This window comes from Tupaia chinensis, unplaced genomic scaffold (genome assembly GCF_000334495.1).
Source record: "Tupaia chinensis unplaced genomic scaffold, TupChi_1.0 Scaffold000185_1, whole genome shotgun sequence".
NCBI lineage: Eukaryota > Metazoa > Chordata > Mammalia > Scandentia > Tupaiidae > Tupaia > Tupaia belangeri.
Genome location: NW_006159660.1, coordinates 358824 through 383883, shown reverse-complemented (window position 1 = coordinate 383883; position 25060 = coordinate 358824). Strand labels below are relative to the sequence as shown.

At 40.4% G+C, this 25060-nt stretch overlaps 1 protein-coding gene across 1 annotated transcript in view; it reads left to right on the top strand.

Moving 5' to 3' along the window:
• The first annotated feature begins 1081 nt into the window (after positions 1-1081).
• Positions 1082-25060, top strand: part of CHL1 (cell adhesion molecule L1 like) — a 250099-nt gene continuing 226120 nt past the window's right edge. The window contains 1 exon segment of the mRNA XM_014587141.2: positions 1082-1209. The gene's annotated coding sequence lies outside the window, so the exon portion shown is untranslated.

The following is a 25060-nucleotide window of genomic DNA, read 5'->3' as shown; positions in this document are numbered from 1 at the left end:
TTCCCAAAGTGACATCCAGCTCTGAGGGTAGCTCATAGATTAAATGTCCTCATTGTTCAGTGCACTAGAGGAGAACAAAACAAGACTGTAAGGTCCATCTCACAGCCATAGTGAGTAAAAACTAGAAGTCAATAATTCTCTCAACATCAAAGAGAACTTAGATTCCACAGGATTTTTTTTCCTCTCTCTTAAGTGGTATTGTGTAAAATTTTGGAAAATGTCATTGTGGTGGGAAAAATGTAATAGGGGACTATCAGTCATTGATAGAGCAAAAGCCTGTACTGTTCCCACATTAATTTGGGGATCTTAACATAAATATTAACATTGGTGGAATTGATAAAGACACCAGAAATGGCTTTTTGCAATGGAAAGAAACACACGGGGCTTTCTTCTGTTCTATAACAGTGACTTCCTAGAGGATAGTAGAAAAATTGTCATAAAACCAAACGGTAAAATAATGGATTGTAAGTATTAGGGCAAATTAAAAAAAAAAAAAGTAACAGTGAGATGTCCCTAAAATTGTGTGTGCTACTTTGGTAGCTGACGGTAGTAGCATCTTGAGCATATTAAACAGCAAGCCCCTCCATGCCTCTGAAGAAGAAAAGCCAGAATATTTTAAATAGGTACCTGGACCGCACCCCTCCGACATGCGGCAATAGGGGAAAACCAGACCGGCGACCCGTGTATGGAATATGAACTGAGCGAAACCAGTGGGAGGGGGGAGGGGTGTCTTTTTAAATCTCTTTATTCCACATCAGCGGAGCGAGGAGCCTTTCTCTTTTGACCAAGAGATGTTGAAAATGACGAGCAAAGTTTTGGCTTCGTCCCTTGCTTTTCCCCATGAAATGAAAGTCTTAAGCCTGTAACTCTCCCTGTCCCACGGGAGTGTGCAAAGGGAGGGGAAATAGGCGGCGTGGGTGAGGGGTGGCGGAGCAGAACCGGGGAAGAGAAGAGGCGCGAGCCAGCGGCGGGCAGGAGGGCGTGGACCCGGTGCAAGCCAGAACAGGTCCAGCCTCCTCGCGGCCGGAGCCGGCAGCGAGACGGGACCGGCGGGATCTCCGAGGACAGACGCGGGTGCCGAGCGGCGGGGAACGGCTGGCCTAACTCCCCTGGACCCGCCCATTGCTGGAGGACCCTGCAGGTGCCAGCTGTGGAGAGAAGTTTCCCGGAGGAGAGGTCCCGGACAGACCGGTAACCAGAGACCACCAGGTGTGGCAGGGTTGGGAGTCATGGGGGTCAATTTGCATCTCTCTTGCTAGCCCTGGGGGATCTCCCATCCCACCTTTAGCCAGCTCCAGGGGGAGGTGGAGGAGGGACTAAGGGTTTGCCCCTGGGAGGAAGGGTCAACTGATTATGGAAAGGAAATGGTGGGTAGTCAGGGCTCCATCATTCCTAAAGTGGGGGTGATCCTAGTCCGCTCTACCCAGACCCTAACCGGGAGGAGGCACCCTCTTTCCCAGCCCCGCCCCCAGGTGGCAGGGACTGGATTCAGACAGCTCGGGTCAGTCGGGTGGACTAGATAGGGTCTTCCAGTCCTCCGGCTCCCACTTACACCCCGGGTCCCCGGTAGGTTGACCCTCCGTCTTTCCGCCAGCCTTTCCTCCCCCACCCCCTTCAGACCCTCTGGAGAGGATTCCAGACCCTCCTGTGGATGCCAGCCCTCTCCCGAGTGGAGGGTCGGAGGTCCAGCTAGTCCTGGCGTCAGACCTGGCCTCTCTCTTGCCGGTGTCTGGCCATCTCTTAGGTCCTAGGGCTCAGCTGTCCCCTCACCTCCACGCCCCTGTCCTACTCCTACTCTTGGAAAAGGATTCTCGATCCCGGCAGCGTCTCTGAATGCTCCCCACCCCCAGAAGGAGGATTTAGGGACCGCAGGGTGGAGGGTGGTGACCCGGACCAGGAAGGGCGAGGAAACGGGAGCTCGGGAGCTTTATCTTCCCGGACCACCGTGGGGGCCACAGGGCAGACCGGGGGCTTGGTTGCCATGGCTCCCTGGTAGCTGAGCCTTGGGAGCTAGAGATGCCAGTCACGGATGGTCCCTTCTCCTTCTTCCTCTTTGTGCTTCTCTCTCTCTTTTTTTTTTTTTTTTTTTTTTGAGTGAGTGTGCGTGGGGAGGGAGAAAGGAGAAAGTGATTAATTTGGAGAGCAGGGATTGGAGCCGCAAGGCTGGGGAACGCCGGCCCATCCATTCCTACTCCTGCCGTTCGCTCTCTGCGAGCTGCACTTTCTCGGCCAGGGGCAGGGCTGAGGAATTCCTGTGAAAAACCCAGGGTCGGAGCCGCTGCCGCTGCTGCGCGGGCCCAGGTACCCAGCCCGGGGCGACATGCTGGGGCGAGTGCAGGGGAGGTGACCGAGCTGTCAGTCTGGAAGGCAGGCAGGGGAAGGGGTGGGAGGCGAGACTCGGAAGGCAGGTGTGCAGCGCACCACAGGGTAGCTAGGCGGAAAGGGAGCTGGTGGCTCAGCCCCTTCCCAGGCGCTGGGGTTCAGCCCCGCCCTCGAGAGCAGCCCAGCGGCCCCCAGAGCAGGCAAGTGGCTGCCCAGGCACGCGCGTGTGCGATGGCGCGCTCCCGCTAAGGAGCGCCGGGGCGGAAGGACATGCGCGTGCGCGCGGAAATGGGCAACTGGTGAGCCACCTGGGCTCGCGCAAGGCGGATCCTCCTGAGTCGGCCACGTGGGTTTGGATTCCAATTCCACCATCTCTGACGCTGGCTTAGATGTGTGATTTAGAGGAGCCATTGCTACTCTGTGCCTCAGTCTCCCCTTCTGAATTACAGGGATGATATCAATACCTTTCATATTGGCTTGTTGCAAAGCTGGAATGAGATCATTTAAGAAGACAGTTTGAGACTGATGAATAACAAACACTTAAAAGTTATTTACCATTGCAATGGCAGTGTTAATATTAATCCTTAATTTAAATATAGCACATTCTCAATTCTCTGCGTCTTTAATGAAGGAAGAATTCTATGTTTTCTAATTTTGGAGATTAATCTCAATTAATATTAGTATGACTGTCCAATCCAACTCCTTCTAAGCTCTGGCTTGCAGCAGATTGGAAGAAAAATGGACCAACTGCTGGTCAAGTTGATTTTCCACTATATTGGTGGGGAGAGAAGCTTAGAACGCTATTTGGAGAAACTTTTGGTGGCAGGAAAATTGAAAGTTTATCCCACAATTGTGTGTGTAAGACTATTTCCTTTTTCGCCTGCTGATGTTGCAGATGGATTTGTCTTAATTTCGGTCTCTTCATGATGAACCAGCTGTGGCTTTCATGATTGAACTTGGTTCTAGGGTGTACCCAGGCTTTCTGTTTGATGGCCGCTGCCATGCATTTGCCTCTAGTAACGGCAGTGTTGTGTAAAATCATTCCTTGCAAGCTCCCGAATATTGTCAGAGAATAAATGGAGACAAATAGATACTACTGGGCAGGTTGAGTACCGGCTATGGGAGTTCGTTAAATCTTTTTCAGAGCATGTTTGTACCCAATTCACTGCAGAAGCATAGGGTATGATGATAAATATATATTAACACAGATTGTTCTCTGTTGCATCTATATTTATGGGTCCTTTCTTTGAAAGAAAAGGCTTGAGGTATTTATTGATACCTCCTGGTGCTTCCGCTTATCTGGAGATGAGCAAATTATACACTTCACGCACCAAATTGCAGGTCACACAGTAGTTGATATGGCATACAATATGTTTATTACCTTAAGCTTCTTGATCCCGTTAAAAGAACTGGTTTTAAATAATTTTTAAAAAATGTGCCTCTTAAAATACAGGCATGTAGTGATGGACTTGAGTAAAGTAAAGACAGATAGCTGATACCATCACAAAGATCTTTGGTGCTTTTTACAAAATAGACCACATCTAGAAAAAATATTTGCTGCGTAGAAGCCTGATGTTACTATTGCTTCTAAAATCCTTGAAGACAAGGGATCATTTGACCCAAAATTGCTTTGTTGAAATAATTGAATCTGACTCACTTTTATAGAGAATTACATAAAGGGAATGATCAAGACTGATTTAAGATTCTAGTAGTATTTAACTGATAAAGGAAAATTAAGTAATTAGAGTCAGATTTGAAAGAATGATTGTCAGAAAATACTGTGAGTATCAATTCAGGTAGTAGAGTATTGCTTCAGGTTTGACTTTTGCAAGACAACACGCTCATCTTCACAGTGAATGTATCTTCTTAAAAAGGTACCTTGAGGAATTAATGTGACAGCTTGTCTGAATTTCATATGATCATTTACATACTGTTTCCCAGGAGCTTTAGCATTAAATGTTTCATTTATTGGAAATTATTTTGTCCTTTGATCTATGACAGTCAACAGTGTAATAGTCTAATATGGTCTAGAAACAAAATTTAGCTGTTCACCATTTTGTGTTTTGTTTAAAACTCAAAGCAGGGATGAACTTGAAAGACCTAAGTTAGGCCAATGACAAGGGGTAACAGTAGAAAAGCATGGCAGATTGGAAGGTGTTCAGTCTTGAATTTGGAGAGTTAATTGATATGCAAAGGTGTAATCAAGCGAATGAACTCCTCTCTCTACTAAAGCTGTTTTCAATGACGTACAGTATGATCTGATTCAATCAGGGTTCGTTGTTATTTTTTCAGATCAAGACTGAGACTACTATGTTTTCAATTATGAACATTTTGATTACAGCTTCATTCTAACTAATTCAGTCTGAAGAGAATGCAATTATTATGGTGATTTACATACAATATGCTAAGTTAACACAGCTAATGAGTGAAAGCATAATATTCTTTCTATTCATTCCTGGAAAAATATTGCGCTAAGCATTCTTTCAAAGAAAAGATTACATTATTCGCTAGCATTTTGTGTCTACCTACAAGTAGAATTGGCAATGAGCCATTTTCTTGGCTATTAAAGTGAAATCTCTCACATTTTGGTGATCACATGCTTTTCTTCCCTACTCTTGTGGTGGGGAAACGGGAAACAATTCTCAATTTAATTAGATAATGGCACTTTCTTCTTTCTGTACATCTTTATTTGAGAAAAGATTGTGTATTTTCTAATTTTGGAGGCTAGTTAACACCTTAAACACTACTAATTACTGCAGTTTATTTTATACATGTCGCAATAGTGTAGTTAGTTAATTACAGCTTTCTCATTAGCGCCATGTAGAGAATAATGAATTAACACATCCCTTTGATCAAAAGAACATCTAAGTTTATCTTCTGAGAATAAAAGTGTTATTGTGTTACCAAAAGTCACTATAATTTTCCCAAGAAACAAATTGGTTGGAATTTTCTAGCACTGGGTTAGGAAGCTTGATGAATGAGTTGGATTGATCACAAACAAGAGAGAGTAGAGCTGTGGTTGCTTGGCAACCTAACATTATTCTGCAATTTCTTCTGGTATATTTATCCAGTAAACTAGAAAATTCTGTTTTGTTAACGAATGTTTTTAGTCAGTGCACAAATAGACCATAACTAATTGAGATTTTATGTAGGGTGGATAAAAAATGATCCTACTTACCTTCCCATTGTGTTTAGATAATAAAAATACAAAGAGGCATTCTTTTTCATATTCGGTTCTTGGTTTTTCAAATTTTCTCTAAAAATTGTTTGGTTCATTTTCACAATGTATATTTCTCTTTAGAAGAAAAACACACACCAAAAAAACAGCATATATATCTCTTTGGAAGTCAATTTGTTTGTGTGTATATTTATACACATAATATTAATAAAAATTTGAAATAGAGTTTGAGGTGAGATGAATTCTTCAAAAACCAAGGTTTGTTAGTTTAACTGACAATTTAGTAAGTTTAGAGTGGGTATAAATACCCAATGCAAATGATGCTGGCAGATGATGATAAGAATAAAAAAATACATTGAACTGGGCAAATAGATAAATAAGCTCTGTGCTAGGACCAGGGTTTCTCTTCATGGTGGTCTTATCACATTTTCCCTTCTGATGTTTAAGTGCATCTTATTTCTCATAGTTGTGAAGTAGGAGCTCAGCAAGGCAATCAATTGCCTATCTTGTGATCAACCCCTTCCTAACTCCAGGGACTATACTTATGCCATTTTCTTATACAGCATATGGTTTTAGTGTGCATCCTGGTTCCCCTCTCAGATCGTAAACTCCTTGAGGGCACACATTCCATTGTATTCATCTCATAAACCCTTACAGTATCTGGGGCAATGGTATGTTGGTTAAATGCGCTGGCAATAGTAAGTCAAGCTGCCAGGTTCAAAATCTGTCTGCCAGCTTGTAGGTGTGTGGCCTTGGCTAAGCTGTTCTAACCTCTCTAAGATAGATTTTTTTCTATGGCAGTGGGGATATCATACATACCTACCTCATGTGTGCTGTTGTGAACATTATATATGAGTGATCCATGTAGACAGCTTGGCGGCACTTTTTCTGTTAAGTGTATTTACTTATTTCTTCTTGAGAAAGACAGAGAGAGGCATATCAAAAACAGAATCTTTACCCTGTGATCCACTCCCATTCACAGCCAGCCTGGATGATGAGCAGGTATGTTCACAGTGCTCAGGGAGGTCCTGGGACATAGGCCCAGGACTTTTCCCATGTGGATCCTGTTGTGGTACCACTGTACCACCACCTGATCCTTTAGTAGCACTTATTAGGTCAGTAAATTCTGGTTTTTAAATACAATAATTTTTATGCTTCCATATCTTGCTCAGTGTATAAATAGAAAAAGATAGAGAGATAGAGGTTTGTGTATATATCCCTGTGTACGTAGATAAGTTTGAGCTGTGATCAAAGGTACTATCAAATAGAAAATTGTTGATACATTAATTATATGCACATATACAGTGATCATATCATAACTTTGAAATATTCTGAGTGGAGGTACTCAGGTTTGGCTGAAATAGAATCACCTAGAGAGCTCTTTTTTGGGAAGCTTATGTATTTATTTCTTTTGAGAGAAAGAGGCAAAGACAGAGACAGAGACAGAGAAATCCTCAAGAAGGTCCTCATGCCATCATCACCCCCAGTCTGAGTCATCCTGGATCAGGATTGCAGGCATGCAAAATCCCAACATGTGCAGAGAGGGACGCAAATCAGGGGGCTTCCCCTGGTAGGCCACTGCCTGGTGCCTAGAGAGCTTTTTAAATCTACCAACCCAGATCAATTTAATCAGAATCTCTGAAGGTGATACTCAGGCATTGGGATGTTTGAAAGCTTCCAGTGAATTTCTAATGTCCCACCAGGGTTGAGAACCACTGCCTTAGATTTGAGTAGGATTTCCATGAGGTCATGTTGACCCAAGGCATTGATTCACAGTTAACTTGTTGTCATAAAATGTGGTTAAAAAGGAAGAAGCTTTAGCAAACCTCTGAGGTTTTTCTTACTAATCTCTTTGGTTTAAATAGCACTTTATTCTCTGCAAATCTTAACTATGCTTTTCATTTACTGTATATAATTTCATTATCCTGATTTTGCAGATGAATGGAGTGAGCACCACTGAAATGCAATGATTTGACTAGATGCATACATTACAACAGGACTAGATATTCAAGAGTCCTATGAATTTTAAGTTCAGAATGTTTCTGTTTTACCCTGAGATTTCAAAGGGAGGGAGAGTACCTATGTTTGGACTAAATTATTGTGTAGGAAAAAACTATATAGTCAATGAGAATTTCAATATTTGTTATTATTATTGCCCAATGTAAAGAAAAATGGATTTTTTTTCCTAGAGAGATATCATAATCTATCTAGGCTCCAAATCAATGTTTGTTGGACTGACCTTACTCTTCTTTGTTTGGTCCAAAGAGTGTTTTTATAAAAATTTCAGCCAGCAATGAATAGCTAAAGATTTCAAGTAAAAATTCATATTTCTGGCTTATTTTGAAAATCTTGATGTTCTCACAACATGGTACCTGAATGCCCAGGTGGCAAAGAAGGCCCTTGGCTTGAATACAGTGTCATGTTTCAGTGATAGTCTTGAAGGAGGTGGTCTTGTGTCTTCTCTGAGTAAAGCATGACTTCCTCTTACATTGACTCTGATCTTTCTTGTATAGAGGTCATACTCCAAAAGGGCAAATGAAGGGAGCTTGAACAGGAACCACATCTTTTTGGACAGGGTTTAGGGACACCAATAAGGGCAGCTGAAGCATCCCTGAAGCTGTCACTGCTCCTCATCCTAAAGGGACAATGAAGAATTTTCTAGAAGGAGGTGAAAACAACAGCTCTGGGAATGGCTGCTTGGCAGGACCTGTGGACTTTGGTAGAAGAACATAGCCCCTGTTTGATCACAAAACATGGTTCTCCTCCTGCCTTGAGATCTCCTGCTAATTCCTCAGTGGTCCCACACTCTAGTCATCAGAGGGCAGAGATCCTGACTGGAATAGTCTGTAGGGGACAGCACTCCTGAAACAGAACAGGATGGAGGAAGGTGAAAAATGCATCTGAATCTGGTGGGTTCAGGAAGAATGCCCTGCATGCATTGAAGGTTCAGATAATATGAGTAACAGGGAACAGGAAGACTCAAATTGCCAACAACAGTGCAAAATAGAGAATCATTAGGCTTGTATTTCAGCATCATCTTTACTTTGTCTTTAAAATTCACTTTCCTTCCCTTTTTATTGTCCCAGGTAGTCACAATCATGCCTAGAGGTGGGTTCCAGCCACTACCCTCAAACTTTAAAACAAAACTGTCCATGGGATCAGCAGGTAGCATGGTGGTTGATGGCACTGGACTCCCACATGGCCGACCACGCTTTGTGTGTTGGAACTAGTGGCTTGCTTCCTCTCTCTCTCTCTCTCTCCCACTCTAGTTCAATTAAAAGAAAGAAAGAAAGTTAAATAAAATAATTGTTTGAAAAAAAAAAAAGAAAAAAAAAACTGTCCATTTCCTTGCATTAGCTCTGCTTTCCAAAATGAGAATTGATGCAGCAGAGAGAATAATGCAAAAAATGTATTACAGCTTCTATGGTAAAAATGTATTACAGCTTCTATGGTAACGAGTTTGCATTTTTAGCAGAGGTTCCTTCCTAACAAAGGTTTTGCTTAAGTGGTGATTCTAATGTAAGGGACTGTAGGTATCATGCCTGGAAAGTGGAGATACCCTCAAAATAACAGTCTAACAGCCAAAAGTCCTTTAACCTGGGCATTTGGATCTCTGGAGGGAGTATTTGTGTTCTTTGGCATAGTTGTATCAGAGTGACAAAGGATGAGGAAATAGGTCAGGGACAAAATGTAGCATCCTGATAGGAGGAATTTGTGTTTCCAGGGGGGAAGGGATGTATTTCCCAATGTGATAGAATGTAAATGGATAGGAGGAATGTGGTGACTTTTGACAATCTGATGCTACTACAGTTGATTAGGAATTCAATTGCATTGAAGATCTTTGCAAACGAATGAAAAGTGACAAGACTATCAGCTTATTACAGGATGCATTGATATGTTCAAAAGAAACAGCACATTTCATGTGCAAAAGGTCCAGGGGAAGATAAATATTGACCATTTCCAATATTTTCTCTTCCTTTTCTGCATTTCCTTTCATTCAGATTAGCTCTGAAGAGCTCTATTACAAAATCAGAATACCTTTCATTATCTGAGTACTTTATGTGTTTCAGAGTTTCCTCATTCTCGTTTGACTTTCACAACATGGTGAATAAAAAGGAACAGGTTGTTAGCCATTCTATAGAGGGAAAAACTGGCATGAGGTAAAATAGGCAGAGTGAAAAGCTAGAACTAAAGCTCAGATATCATGATTTGTTACCCAGTTCCCTCTATGTGGAGTCTTCAGAACGTTTATGGAAACATGTATTATGAAAAAAATTATGCATAATTTTCAAAATTGTTTTTCACCCAAACTCATTCATACTTTAATTCTATTTTTCTGCAAACTTTCCCCCTAAGTTTATTTCTTTTTTCTGTGAGCAAGAGAGACTGAAATAGAGACAGAGGCAGCATCCCCAAAAGGGTCTTCACACCATGACCACCCCCATCCTTCAGCCAGGCCTGGATTATGGGCTAGTGTGCAACCTGAGTACTCTGGAAGGTCTCTGGCCTTGACTCGGAACCTTTCCATGTCAAATTGCCTCAGAGAGCAGCGCATTTCACTACTGAACCACTAGAAGGCCTGCCTACACATTTTTTGAAGTCCTCTTGTGTTGTTTTCAGGTTTCTTATTTGAAAGAAAGAGGAACTTAGAACCGATGATTTTTTTAAGCCAATTCAAAGTTACTATATAAGCTGAAGGCTATAATGAGTCGAGGAGAGACATTGAAACATCTCCAATTATGTTTCCAGGATTGAATGTGGTGCTGCCCCAAAATAGGGGGAATAGATTTTTCCAGTTTTCTTAATTTGATGATACTTTATTTTTTACATTTATTTTATAATTTCTTATTAACATTTAATTGTACATCTTGTGGAGTACAATATACTTTTTCAAAGCATCCATGCAATGCGTGATAATCAAATCATGGATATAACAATTTTTATCATCTTCAACAAAGAACATTATGGTATGTTGTGTGACTTTTATTTTTCTACTAGTTTTTGTTTTCTTTGAGATGTATGTGTTGTGTGTGTGTGTGTGTCTGATTGGCAATGCTTCTTTTTTAAAAGTCTGTTGTGGTGTACTGTTCCATAACCTACTTGCCTTGTTTACATACATTTTTTGTGTCTGTTTTAATTTTTTTGATCTTTTCTGTGTGTGTGTGTGTGTGTGTGTGTGTGTGTGTGTGAATTCTAAAAGACATTGAGAGTGACAACTCATTAAAAAAGCTTTTATTGATAACTACTTTGCACTAGAAACTAGGCTAAGTCAGTGCCAGACTTTTAAAAATAGTCCCCATTTTTTACTTAGCTAGTATTTGTTGTGTTTTGCCATCTCCACACTAGTGATCTGAGAAAAGTACTATTAACATAATGTCCATGGTAAGCAGACATAGAAGGATCCTTGTCCAAAATAGCATAATATGTCTTTCAAGTGGCAGAGGTACAGCTCAGACTCAGAACTATCGGACGTCCCATCTCATCAGTGCCCCTCGATCAGTAGGATTCTCCAACCACAGTCTTCACCAAAGATTAGCACTTCCCTGATGTCCATCCAAATGTACCTGTTCTGTATCCCATTATCCCCAGTAAACCTATGAAAAAGTAGATATAAAAGAGTACTGTGGCATTATTTAATAATGCATACCGATTTAGTTATGGTGACATTTAAAAAGAAGTCTTAATATCCTTAATGCAAGGGATTAATAGTAAGGGCCCTCCATATGGAAGTCATATTAGAGGAGAAGGACATTTGTATTTTCTCCAATTCATGCCATATAAGCATTTGGTGCTGTAACTCTTCCTATACCAGGCCCGATGTGAAAATCAGCCTTCACCCTCTCCAATGCTTTTGCTTGCCCTCATTACTATTTCTTATTTCTTGGCAGCATCATTTCTGTTGCTCTATAATACCAATATGCATGGATTTCTCTCACGTCTGGGTATTATATGTAACCAATTGCATTACATGGTTGGCATTTCCACAAAGGTGTGAGTGTCTGCTGCTCCAGATTAAGACAGAAATGGTTGGCAAGGGCAGATGCCATATCCCAGCCTTCTTATTCTTGAAAAAGACATCGATCACAATGATGGCATTCTCTCTATTAGCAACTGTCAATTAAGATAAGACTTTAGAAGAAAGAAATACAACTCTGTTCCAGGCATGGTCAATATACAAGAGAGTTTGGATGGGTTTTTGATGTTTTGGTTTGGGGTATTTAGAAGCAAATGTTAATAGATTATTTAAATAGGTGTGATAGAAATAGGATTCACAAATGCTGAGTGACTGCAAGAATTTCCTTTTTGTGTAATTGATGGTAGCAAGAGTATGTTTGCTTCTGCTTTGTCTAGATAGGAGTTCCCATTTTCCTTAGACTGTGTAGAACAGATTTCCTGTAAAGCTTTAATTTGGTCTTTGCTGTTGAAGTACAGCTCTTGGCTTCTCAAAAATTACAATTAGTTTTCTACTGTGAATTCAATTTTCTATACTTTTTCTGTAAAATTCATCTGATGATACAGGGTAGGTTCTATCATCAAATTAAAATAGAAAGATGGAGCTGGGGACCAGCAGGTGGCATGGTGGTTAAGATGCTGGACGCTCCCATAAGGTTGACAACGGTTCCAGTGCTGAATCTTGCGGCTTTAGCTTTCTCACTTTCCCTCTCTCTCTCTGTCTCTCTCTGGTCAAATTTAAAAATAAATGAATGAGGGACCAACAATTAGCGTAATGGCTATGTCACAGAACTCCCATGTAGTCAACTGCGATTTGAGTCCTGGACCTGGGGGCATAAACTCAAGCTGGGCGCATGTGCCTGCATGCCCAAGATCCCAAGATCCCAGAGGAGAATGGAGGAGAAGGGATTGCGGCATGGCCATCCTCCCCCACCCCCCGCGAGCGATTTCTTGCTTTCCCCTCTCTCTGTCTCTGTCTTTCTGGCAAGCACACATGCCCTATAGCAAAAACCTCTCAAAAAAACAAAACAAAACAAAACAAAACAAAAAGAATGAATAAATGAAATTCAATAAATAATTCTTAAAAAAAAAAAAAACAAAAAACATGGGGGGAACCAGCAGTTAGCGTAATGGTTATGTCACTGGACTCCCACATAGTTGACTGTGGTTTGTGTCCCGGACCCGGTGGCTTAAAACCCACTCCGGGCGTACGTGCGTGCGTGCCCAAGATCCTGAGAGGAGAATGGAGGAGAGGGGATTGTGGCGTGGCCATTCCCTCTGGGGGGTGATTTCTTGCTTTCCGTCTCTCTGTCTGTCTGGCGACTGCACACGCCCTATAGTGAAAAACCGCTCAAAAAAAAATTTTAAAAAATATGGGGCCACAAATGGGGCCAGCAGGTTTTATGGTGATTAATGCACTGTACTTTCACATGGCTGACCGCAGTTTGAGCTCCAGATCTGGCAGCTTAAAAATCACATGTGTGTGTACATGCATGTCCAGACTCCTGAGAGAAGAATGAAGGAGCAGGGAGAGTAGCATCACCATCGTTCCTGTAAAGGTGGTTTTCTTGTTTTCCCTTCCTTTGTCTCTCTCTGGTGAGAGAACATGCCCTATCGCAAAAACCTAAAAGGAAAAAAGAAAAGATGAGACCAACTGGTGGCATGGTCGTTAAGGCTACTGGATCCCACATGGCTGTCCACATGGTTCAATTTCCAATCCAGTGGTTTTTAAAAATGCACCAGACATGTGTGCATATGTGTCCAAAATCCCTAGAGGAAAACAGAGAAGGGATGGCCATACCCTCTGGGGATGATTTTTTTACTTTCTCACCAGCAAAGACATGTGCCCTATAGCAAAAACACAAACCAACAGCAGCAACAAAGTAAAGATGTAAAGAATGCTTAAGGTACTAAGCAATGACAAAAAATCGAAGACATTTCCCACAACAGTAAGCAAACAGATAAACAAAAATGATAATTTAAACATGTATAGATTACACGTAGATGAATAGTAGTCTACTTTGGATTATTTGTTATTGTTCAGTAATTTGAGACATACTATTTTCTGTTAAAAAAAAGATCTGAGTGAATAGATTAAAAAGCTCAAATGAATGTGTTTAAATTTGACCTTGACCCCATTTTCCTTGGTGACCTCTAGCGATTCTCAGAGGTGCTAGATTTCAAAGGGTCTCCATGGACTCCGGTTTCCATGCATACAAGTTTCTGCATGTGATTGATTTGGTTTGAATAGATTTTGTGTACAATTGATTTGCTTGAAATAGTATTAAAGGACCAGCATTGACCAATTTAGGCACAACTCATGTGTGCTTCTGTGAGTCAAGTTCAAATAAATTGGATTTGACCTTAAACACTGTCTCCTCAAAAAACAGGGCTGGCAGTCATCCGAATGAATGTCACCCAATCATGTATAAAAATTGATATGAGTTGTTTGAATTGGAAATTGATCTCCATAGACAAAATCGTCTGTTGAAAACTTAAGTTACTATTTTCCTGTTTCATCAGCTGTAAACTGAAGGTAGAAATATTTAGCGCTGCCTCCCTGTGGCAGTTGTAGGATTAATGAGCTAATATTTGTAAAGTGCTTTGAAGATAAAGGTGCCAGCTATTATTATTACTAATAAACCATTTTTCTCCAGTGTAATTTTGGACAGCAGCCATTAAAAACACATTACTGTATTTAACAGTAAAACAATCTGCTACAGCCTTGCATTTACTGCCTCAATTAAGCTCACATTCCACTTTCTTTGCCCCTCCAAATTCAGAGCTGGTGAGAAGGGGTAGAAAGGTATATGTCATCATTTCTCAAGTTTATTTAAATAATGAGTTTGAGTCCTATAATTTTCTCTGTGGGAAAACTAGACTGGATCTTCAGTGAGAGACTAGTTTGTCTGCACTGTTGTTTCTGTGTTTTATGAAGGGAATAAGAATTCTCTGAGTTTTAAGCGTTGATTCAGCCAGATTTGCATTATAGTGTATTATCTTTGAAGATTATATTCCAGTGTCTTTTTTACTATTTGATATCCATACCATAAATGAAGCAGGTTTAAATCCATGTCTCTGAAAAAAATTTTCTAACGTGCAAGCATTTTATTGTGAAAAGACATTCCTTATTCAGTGACTGTCCACTCTTAATTTAGAGCTATTATAATAAGCATACTTGTCTGTTTTATTTTAGTAAATGACAGAGTAAACTAAGTTAGACCAGAAGAGGGAAATTTTGCAGATTCCTTCAGACAAAAGAAGTTACAATTAATCTATCTTCAGTAATGGAGGGAGATAGAAATACTAGAAAAAGACAATTCAGAAATCATAATTATACAAGAGTCTTCAAAAGTTACAGAAAATGTATACTCTAAAAAGACTATGGATTTTGAAATTTTTCTGCATCTAATAAATTCATATTTTAATTCTTTTCTAAATGAACTTTTTAAAAAAGAATTATTTTGACTTAACTTTATTTACTTATTTTAATTTGCCCAGAGAGGGACAGAGTGAGAGAGAGAGAAAGGGAAAGTGACAAAGCAAGCTGCCAGATCTGGGACTTGAACCACAGGCGGCCATGTGGGACTTCAGCATCCTTAACAACCATGCCACCTGCCAGCTCCTAAATGAACTTTTTTAAAAAAGAATTATTTTATTTATCTTCCTTTCTTTCTTTCTTTTAATGTGACTAGAGAGGGACACAGAGAGAATAAGAAAGCAAGCCACCAGGTCTGGGACTTGAGATGCAGTTGACCAATGCCCATAACCACCATGCCACCTGCCGGCCCCTTAAATGAACTTTTTGAAATCCCCTCATAAGGGCCCTCTCAAATCAATAAGAAACTATGAAATTTTTTTTTTTAATGATAAATCAGGACCAGCAGTTAGCCTAATGACTTATGTCACTGAACTTCCATGTAGTTGACTGTGGTTCAAGTCCTGGACCCAGTGGCTTAAACTCACGCTGGATGCGTGTGTATGTGTGCCCAGGATCCCGAGAGGAGAATGGAGAAGAAGGGATTGTAGCGTGGCCATCCCCCCTGGGGGGGTGATTTCTCACTTTGTGTCTCTCCATCTCTCTCTGTCTTTCTGGCGAGTGCATGTGCCCTGTAGCGAAAACCTTTCAAAAAAAAAAAAAGGATAAATCACCTGTAGGAGCATAGATTATTTATCTTGAAATCATACAGAACTCTTCTTTCCTAGAGATCCAGCTGTCTAAGAAAGATAAATGTAAATCTCCAAAAAGTATTTAACCTTTTAAAAGGATTATTTTTAGAAGCAATACACTATCAACTATCCAAGGTAGATGCTATTATTTAAAGATAAGATTTGGATTGCCCATTGCAAGTGTACCACAGAGTATATTTTTTATTACTATCATTTAGGAAGAATGTGCTTTGTAAATACTATCACCATTCCATTGACTTCTGCAGTTGAGCTCATGCTATTTCCATAGTTTGTTTTGTTGAATTGTGTATGGGGAATTCACCATATGGTTTAAAACTATTTAAGACCTCAGTAGATATGTATTTTGTATATGAGATTCTTGGCATATCAGTAGGGAAATACACAAACTGTTTATTATTGGGAACCAAATTACCTAGAGGGTTGTGTGTAGAAAATCAGCTGGAGGAGAAATGATGTTAAGTGATTCTGAAATGTGACCATGTAACAATGTATGTAAAATGGGAAGAGACATAGTTCCATTTATCTATTGCTTTGAAAAATTAACCCATAACTTAATAACCTTACATGTCATGAAATCTCATAACTTTGTGGATTATGAATTCAGGCAAGGCTAGGCTGAATATTTTCCCCTGGCCCATGTGGTAAAAATACTGGTCATTGGTGGTGCTCAGCGGGTGGCCATTTGGGCTGGTGGCCTCCAGATGGCTTCCCTCACAGTTGGTGCTATGACAAGAAGGATAGATCTCTGTTGGGTCTCTCTTCTTTTTCATGGTGTCTCAGGTCCTCTCCACTGGTCTTTCCAGCAAGGTTGTAATTTTTACACGATGGCTTAGGACCTCAAGAATCTAACTTAGAAGCTTAGACGTCTGAAGTTCTCTTCAAGGTTCTTTGCGAAACAGCTCAGATTTAAAGGAAGCACTTATCCAGTCACCTTGTTGGGGGAGTTCTAGGAGACAGGGTAGGAAGTAGTGTAAAGAAAGGCATGCCAACTAACAGGATTATTAGAGCCACTCTGATGCACCATTTCCATATTCTGGGATTGATTACAAAGTGAAAAAAAGGATGGAAGAAGTAAAAAGACACTGCTGTAAGGGTTACTCCTTTCCCTCCACCACCAGCCTTCCACACACATCCTTCCTAAATACCTAAAGCCCATATAACTTTAACAAACAAGGAGTGATGTGAGAGTGAACTTTGGCGGCCTGCGGTATTTGTGGTTTCTCTCAAAAGAGCATAGAGGAGAGAAGGGGGTGTCAAGGTGGCTGCAGATAGTGTGGGCTGAGGTACTTCAGTAGGATGGACGTTCCTGATGCTGTTTTACTCTGGTACATTTAGATGTATCCGTACCCTTTTCCATTTGGCTTGTAAATGACTTGGGCTGGTGAGAACTAGGAGAGCCTCAGTTGAGTCAGAAGGGCCATGGTGAAACCCAAAGTTCAAGAAGCAAGGCATTGGCTACTTAGATTGCTCCAGGAACCAGACTTGGGGAGGCAGAACAAAGCACTTCTCCATTTCCTTCTATTTATTCATTACAGACACCATTGAGAATGGAAGCAGATGTTTTATTCTGAAATGATGATAATGCATTTGGCTGAAGCAGCTTTTTTTTTACCTGTAACTCTCAGATGCGTGGCTGTAATGGGCAGGGGACTAACAGGTTGCGAGGACTACCATTATCCTATCTTCCTGCAGTGTTACGAGAGCACAGAGCAAGGTGCAGGTCAAGAATATACAGCAGGGTAGGGAACCAGCAGTTAGCGTAATGGCTATGTCGCTGGACTCCCACGTAGTCGACCGCGGTTCGCGTCTCGGACCCGGTGGCTTAAATCTCACATCAGGCGCGTGTGCGTGCGTGCCCAAGATCCCGAGAGGAGAATGGAGGAGAAGGGATTGCGGCGTGACCCTCCCCCCGGGGGGTGATTTCTTGCTTTCTGTCTCTATGTCTCTCTCTGTCTGTCTGGCGAGCGCACGTGCCCTATAGCGAACCTCTCACAAAAAAAAAAAAAAAAAGAATATACAGCAGGGTCTTACGTGGGCTATCTCTTTCTCTCCAAATGCTCCCTGCTATTATATGAAGACCTGTGGCCATCCCTGATATGAATTCACTTTGTGTTCTCATTGCCTCTATTTCTCTCTTTCCCCAAATTCTGTCACCATATTTCTTTCTTCTATGACATGCCATTTTTCTCTTGGTGCCTGAGAACCATGCATGCTATCATTTTTATGCCTCTGAAGCATTAGCACACCCTCCCAATAAACAGGAATAGATATTGTTCCTTTTTCCCCTGCAGTCCTGCCAAAAGCACAGAGTATTGCATTCTATTTTTCATATTTAAAAAAAGACTTCAACAGGCAAAATGCAACATATGTAACCCCAAAATGTTTTGATATGGCAGATTTAATTTTATGTTGGTAGTGCTGTAAATAGTCTTGGAATGGAAGACACAATGTGTATATATTCTTTGATTTTATTCCAGTAATTATCAGCTATTTAAGCAAGAAAGGTACACGTCCTGTTCAAAAGGTTCGGGGGAACTAATTGAACTAATATTTGTCAGAGTGGATCTGGAACTCAGGTTGTCTGATTTTTGTTCTAAGTCATTTTAAGAAAAAAATAATCTAGTCCTTGATAAAAGTTTTCTTATTCAGAAAATGCCAATTTTCTGAAGAAGCTTGGTTTTTAGGTGATATAATATAAAATTAATGTCCAGTTCTGTTTAATAGATTTTAGAAAGCAAGCATAAAGAATGGCAGAGAGAGGTAGTGGGAGCCAACTGAGAAGGGAATGTGATAATAAACAGAGGTTTCTTTCTTTTTTTTTCTTTTTTTGAGATTTGTTTTTGCTATAGGGCACGTGCACTCGCCAGAAGGACAGAGAGTGACAGAGACAGAAAGCAAGAAATCACCCCCTAGGGGGAATGGCCACGCTGCAATCTCTTCTCCTCCATTCTTCTCTTGAGATCTTGGGCACATACGCACACGCGCCTAGTGTGAATTTAAGCCACGGGGTCCAGGACTTGAACCACGGTTGACTACATGGGAGTCCAGTGACATAGCCATTATGCTAACTGCTGGTCCCATAAACAGAGATTTCTATAGTGACTTTGTATAAAAAAAAAAAAATTGGAGCTCACCCCCAAAGAGCAGTAGGTAAGCACTGCGTGGAAGAAGCTGGATTCCACATGACCACTGTCAAATCCTGTCCCAGGAGGCTCGAAAACATACTGGAAACGTGGGTGGTGTGCCCAGGATGCTGATGGGAAGAGGGCTGGAGGAAAGGAGATTATGATGTGGTTGAGCCCCATTGTGGGGTTCTCCCTTTCTCCTTCTCTCTGGTACAGACATGTTCACTCTGGCATTAAAAATATATGTCTTAAGCCAGCCAGGTGGTGTGGTGGTTGAGGTGACTGAATACCAAATGGCTGGCTGTGTGGTTCAAGTCCTGGACCCTGGCAGCTTGAGAAACACTATGAGTGCATGTGCATCCATGCCCAAACACCCTAAAAGGAGAACGGAGAAGGGATTTTTGTGTGATTATCCCCCATGGGAGGTGGTTTCTCTCTCTCTCTCTCTCTCTCTCTCCTCATTGTGAGCACACACGCCTCTAGAGCATTTTAAATATATACGTATTTAAAGGCTATGGAAACACACATCGCTAGATTCCCCACAGTCTCTTCTGACATAACAAAATATAGTACATCTCTACTATATAGCAGAGATCTACTTTTGCCAATCTTACTTTATCAATTTGCTATTTTCTGCCCTCTATGTATGTCTTGTCTTTACTCTTAGCCACAAAGTCTGCTTCCACTTTCTCTCTGACATACTGAGATTTATTTCTTCGCTAGCCATTTTCCAAAGTTTCTTGTTTAGTCTTCTAATCGCTAGACCATTGCAACCTCTCCCTCACTGTATTTCTGCCTTTTATAGTTGTTCTTTCCACGCAGGCCTAAGTGTCACTGTGAAAAATCCCTTTTCTCGCTTGTCAGTTTGACCATGATGTCCCTTATACTTCCTGAAAATTTCCCCTGGCTCCCTACTGCTTCGCAGGCCAAGTAACTGTCACACTCGGTGTGCACATTTAGTCAGACTCAGCCTTCATTATTTCCCTCTCCTTCCCTGTATCCTTAGAGACCCTCTCCTTTGACTCAACAGCTTGTTGTTCCTGTCTTCTCACACAGATTTCCTGCTGTCCTTTCTTCTTAAAATAACCAGTCACTCAGTAATCTCTAATTCGCTAAGACCACTACTCCCCTAAGCTCAAGGTCTTCACTACTTGCGCCACCTACTATAATTCATGTAAGGTTTTTAACTGGCTCGTTAAAAAAAAAAGAAGAAAAGAAAAGAAAAAAAAAAAAGCCACATTGACTTAAAATGGAGATTTGATTTCCCCACTATAAATGAAACACCAAGTGTCAGTGGCAAACAGTGAAAAGTAACTACAAACGGTAATACCATGAAAGCAACCCAAGGTCATTAAATTCTAGCCAGTTACAGTTTCCTGCCAAAGGCTCTGGGCTTGAATCCTGCTATCTCTTTGTAAAACAAGGAGATCAGTAAAGTGAAAGTGCTGTTAATGATATATTAGCACCTACCTGAGGCTTTCAGATTTTTATAATATGAAGGGAATTCACAGGGGATGCCATTCCCGTGGTGTGCTCACTCATCTCCTGCCCAGTGCACATCCTAAGATCACCTCAAAACTGATAATATTGCTCAGGAAGATGCCGCCCAACTCAAGGAGTATAAAATCACCTGAAGAACAACTTACCCTACTCTTCCTCTCTTTTTCTCCTATGGCTTCCTTGCATTTGATCATTAAATGAAAATATATGAGGTTCCAGCTGTATGGATTGGCCAGTGGGTGGCATGGTGGTTAAGGAAGATGGATTTCCACATGGCTGACGGTGCAGTTTGAGACCCAAACCTGGTGGAAGATGTGTGCTTAACATCGCTGTTTGAGGAGTCAGTGTAACGCTTGGTTGGTTGGTTGGCAGAAAGGTTTCAGGGTATGGATATCAGGAGCCATCAGAGGAATGTTTGGTGCCAAGAGTTAAAGAGGTAGTTTAAATTCTGAGATGACCAAGATATCAGCTGCTCTTAGAAAAACAAACAAGCAAACAAAACAACAACAACAACAAAAATACAGCATCTTCTTTTTTGGCTGAGTTAATTTTTCCTTTACATTTCAAAGTACTCCTAACTCTATTTTCACTGGTCCTTCCAGGTTCCTTGTTCGGTGAAGCTCAGATAAGGCTTAACAAGGCTAGTGTGGTTAGTCCATAGATGAAATATATATGTGAATTACAATAATAATAATAATAATAATAATAATTAGAACTCAACTATTAGGGTCTGTGAAATATTAAGATTTTTGGGACCAGCAGATGACGTAATAGTTATGTCACTGGACTACCATGTAGTCGACTGTGATTTGAGTCCCAGACCCAGTCAGTGGCTTAAAACTCACTCCAAGTATGTGTGCGTGTATGCCCAAAATCCTGAGAGGAGAATGGAAGAGAAGGCATTATGGCATGGCCATACTTCCGGGGTGTGATTTCTCGCTTTCTGTCTCTCTCTCTGGCAAGCGTACACGCCCTATAGCAAAAATCTCTCTTAAAAAAAAAGGAAATTAATTTTTTTAAGCTCTTGTTTATATTTGTGTACTCCTTCTGCCTTTTAAAGTAAAGATATTTTTGCATATTTTCTAAGAAATATTGACATTATATGCTGCATTATCAATATCATTTTCTTATTGACTATGGCAATGCTCAAATAATTGACTTGCTGAATCTTTTTTATGCATTGCATTTTAATTACACTCATGACTGTAAGAAATTTCACTGTAAAAACAAATTTGCCATCGGGTACGTGCTTTTGCCAGAGAGAGAGAAGGAAAGAATCTGATGGGCTGCGTTCGGGCCTCAATCCCTTCTTTGTTTCTTCATCCTGTTATAATTTAGGCACACACAGATATGCACCTGGCCTGTTTATCAAACTGCCCAAACATGACTCAAATCGTGCAGTCAGCCATGTGGAATCCAGTTCCCTTAACTACCAGGCCATGGAGGTAGCATAAGAAATTTCACTTTTTAAAAAAGGCATGGACACGAATACACACAGTATTGATTAATAGTGGATAGCACTTTGGATAATGCATTCATCTCTGAGAGAGCTGTGGATTTTTAAATTGTACCTAGAAATATAGAAAACGAAACTTGTTCAAAGTTCAAAAGGGAAAAGTACTTGCATTATTAGAGTTTATAAAGCAATAGTTACCATGGTGTGAAATATTTTGACTCTGTCTTCTACAATTACTCCTTGCGAAGATTATTTATGTGCACCTAATATGATAACAGTGACAAGAACAATTTAGAGTCCATAAAGTTGAGAATTTAACCAGATAGTGCAGAATCGTGCATGTGCACTTCCCACCCCCACACACTGCTCTTTTAGAAATCTGTATTTCATTTCTTTTGTTGAATTCATTCTCTTAGGCTATGCTTTCTCATAGAGCATTTATCAGCAAAGCGAAAACCTCTTGAAATTGCCATGGATTTTCTGTATGTTTATTAGCAGCAAAAAGTGACATCTATTTTTTGACCACATGCTAGGTGATTAATTATAAAATGGCTCTGTGCATTGAAGCATCTCTGTCAAAAGCTTTGCAGCCTGACTTTTGAAGAAGGTCCCTTGCTATCTATTGTATGATTAAACAGTAAATTTACTTCTGAATGTGCCAGTTTATGATTTCTGAATTTTTTTCCACTTTCAGCATTTTCACAAATGTTTTATTTACTGACTTCATGAATCAGTTAGTTACATTGAATTTGTCAACTGCCAGCCTAGGCCTTTAGAAACCAGTATAATGAATGTTCTGAGTGAGAACATATGCCCTTAGGGATATTTTAAATATAAGAATATAGGATCTGAGACCTAGTTGCCTAAATAAGACAGAAAATGTAAAGCAAAAAAAAAAAAAAAGATATAAACAAAAACTACCAGAAGTAACAACTAATTAGATAGTATTTAAAAACTTATGTCTTGATGGTTCTGTTTTAAATTGAAGTACTACGGGAGAAAGAGCATTACTGGTATTTGAAGTTTTGTCTCATTAAGGGTGAAATTATGTCTTTGAAGATATTTGACACAATAATTCTAAATGCTACAATTTTTTTTTTCTTTTTGATGTCTTGTGAGTTCACCTGTGACCTCATAATACGATAGTTGAAAAAAAAAAAACTCTTCACTTTTATGTCTTAAAAATTTTTCTTTTTATTCATTACAGAGCATATGCATGTGCATATAAGAGAGAGGGATACCCTCCACAGGGTCTGGCCATCCCTCAATAGTTTTTATTTTTTAGATTTTTAAAAAATTATTTATTTAATTTGTTATTATTATTATTTTAATTCACCAGAAAGAGACAGGCAGAGAGTAAGAGGGGAAACGTGAGAAAACAAGACACCAGGTCTGGATTTGAACTGTAGTCAGTCATGTGAGAATCTAGCACCTTAACCACCACTTCACCTTCTAGTCCCATTTTTAGATGTTTTTTGCCATAGGGTGTATCTCCTTGCAAGAGAGAGAGAGAGAAAGGAAAAGTGAGAAATCACCCCCTGGAGGGATGACAACACTTCAATCCATTCTCCATTCTTCTTTCAGGATTTCGGGCATATACGCACATGTACCTGACATGTTTTTCAGGCTGCCAGGTCCAGGACTCGAACCACACAGTTGGCTGTGTGAGATCTAGCACTTTAACCACTGTGCCCCCTACTGGCCCATGCCTTAATTATCTTCATCCAGCCTCCATCTTGCTGAATCTTGGACACACATGTTCGTGCTGGCATGTTCCAGGTTTCTTGTCTGGGTTTCCATACCAGGGTCTCCATGCAGAATCTGGCTTCTCTTGAACAGCACATTGCCACTGTACCACAGAGCTGGCACCACTTTTACGTATTCCTTTTAATGTGGTTAGGAAAAGAAGTAAAATGATCATTATCTTTCAAAAGAAAGAGAATTGGGACCAGCAGATGATGTAATGGCTACGTTGCTGGACTCCCATGTAGTCAAATGCAGTTCAAGTTCTGGACCCTGTGACTTAAACCCACACCAGGAGCATGTGAGTGCATGCCTGCCCAGGATCCTGAGAGGAGAATGGAGAAGGGATCTCAGTGTGGCCATCCCCCTTGGGGGGTGATTTCTCACTTTCTGTCTCTGTCTCTCTCTGTCTTTCTGGTGAGCGCAAGTGCCCCATAACAAAAACCTCTCAAAAAAAAAAAAGAAAAAAGAAAAAAAGGAGAATTAATTCTGAAACAATGTCCCAGAATGTCTTAATGAATGAAAGAATAGCCTCTGAATCCTATCAGAGTCAACTTTTGAGCAAATCTGTCAATAAAAACACACACACAAAAATATGTGCTTACCTATGTCTTCCATAAGATGTAGCTTTGGGGCAGGCCAAAAGCCTAGTGGTTAAGGAAGTCTGATCCCACATGGCCAGAGTAGCTCTAATCCTGGCCCAGCAGTTTGAAAAACACACCGAATGCAGGTGCAAGCTTGACCAAAATCCTAACAGAATGGAGAGATCCTCCAGAAATGGAGAACAGATTGTGACATTACTATGCCCAATGAGGGCATTGGAGGTACTGTCTCCTTTTCCCTGTCTGTTTTTCTTTGTTTCTCTCTCTGGCCTGTGCACATGTCCTCTGGCAAATACACACACACATACACGTATGTATGTGTGTGTATATGTATATATATACACATATATGTGTGTGTATATATACATACCTATATATATTACAATATATTATATATTATATACACATGTTATATATTATATACATATACTATAATATATTAATATATTATAATATACACACATATATAATATATTTTAAAATATTATATATTATATATGTGTACACATATATTATATACATATACATATACATATACGTGTGTGTGTGTGTGTGTGTGTGTGTGTGTGTGTATGTATTTTCCAGAGGACATGTGCACAGGCCAGAGAGAGAGAGACAAAGAAAAACAGACAGGGAAAAGGAGACAGTACCCCCAATGCCCTCATTGGGCATAGTAATGTCATAATTGTATATTATATACATATAATGGTGCTTTACCAGAAATCTTTGGACTTCATGTCCTCATGTCTTTTCCTATCACTGCCATTTGACTATGGGAGTTGGCAGTATATGTAAGATACCATTGGCCAATCTGGACCATACATTTATGCGAAATGGCTGCTAAGTTTGCCATTTTATACCCATAGAACAAGCATTTTCCCAATTTAACAGTGGTTCCTGGATGCCACACCCACTTTCTTTTTTTAAGCCATGTTGATTTATGGAAATGCCTTCATGAGGCTCAAAAGCTAACACCAAATTCAGCAGTGCG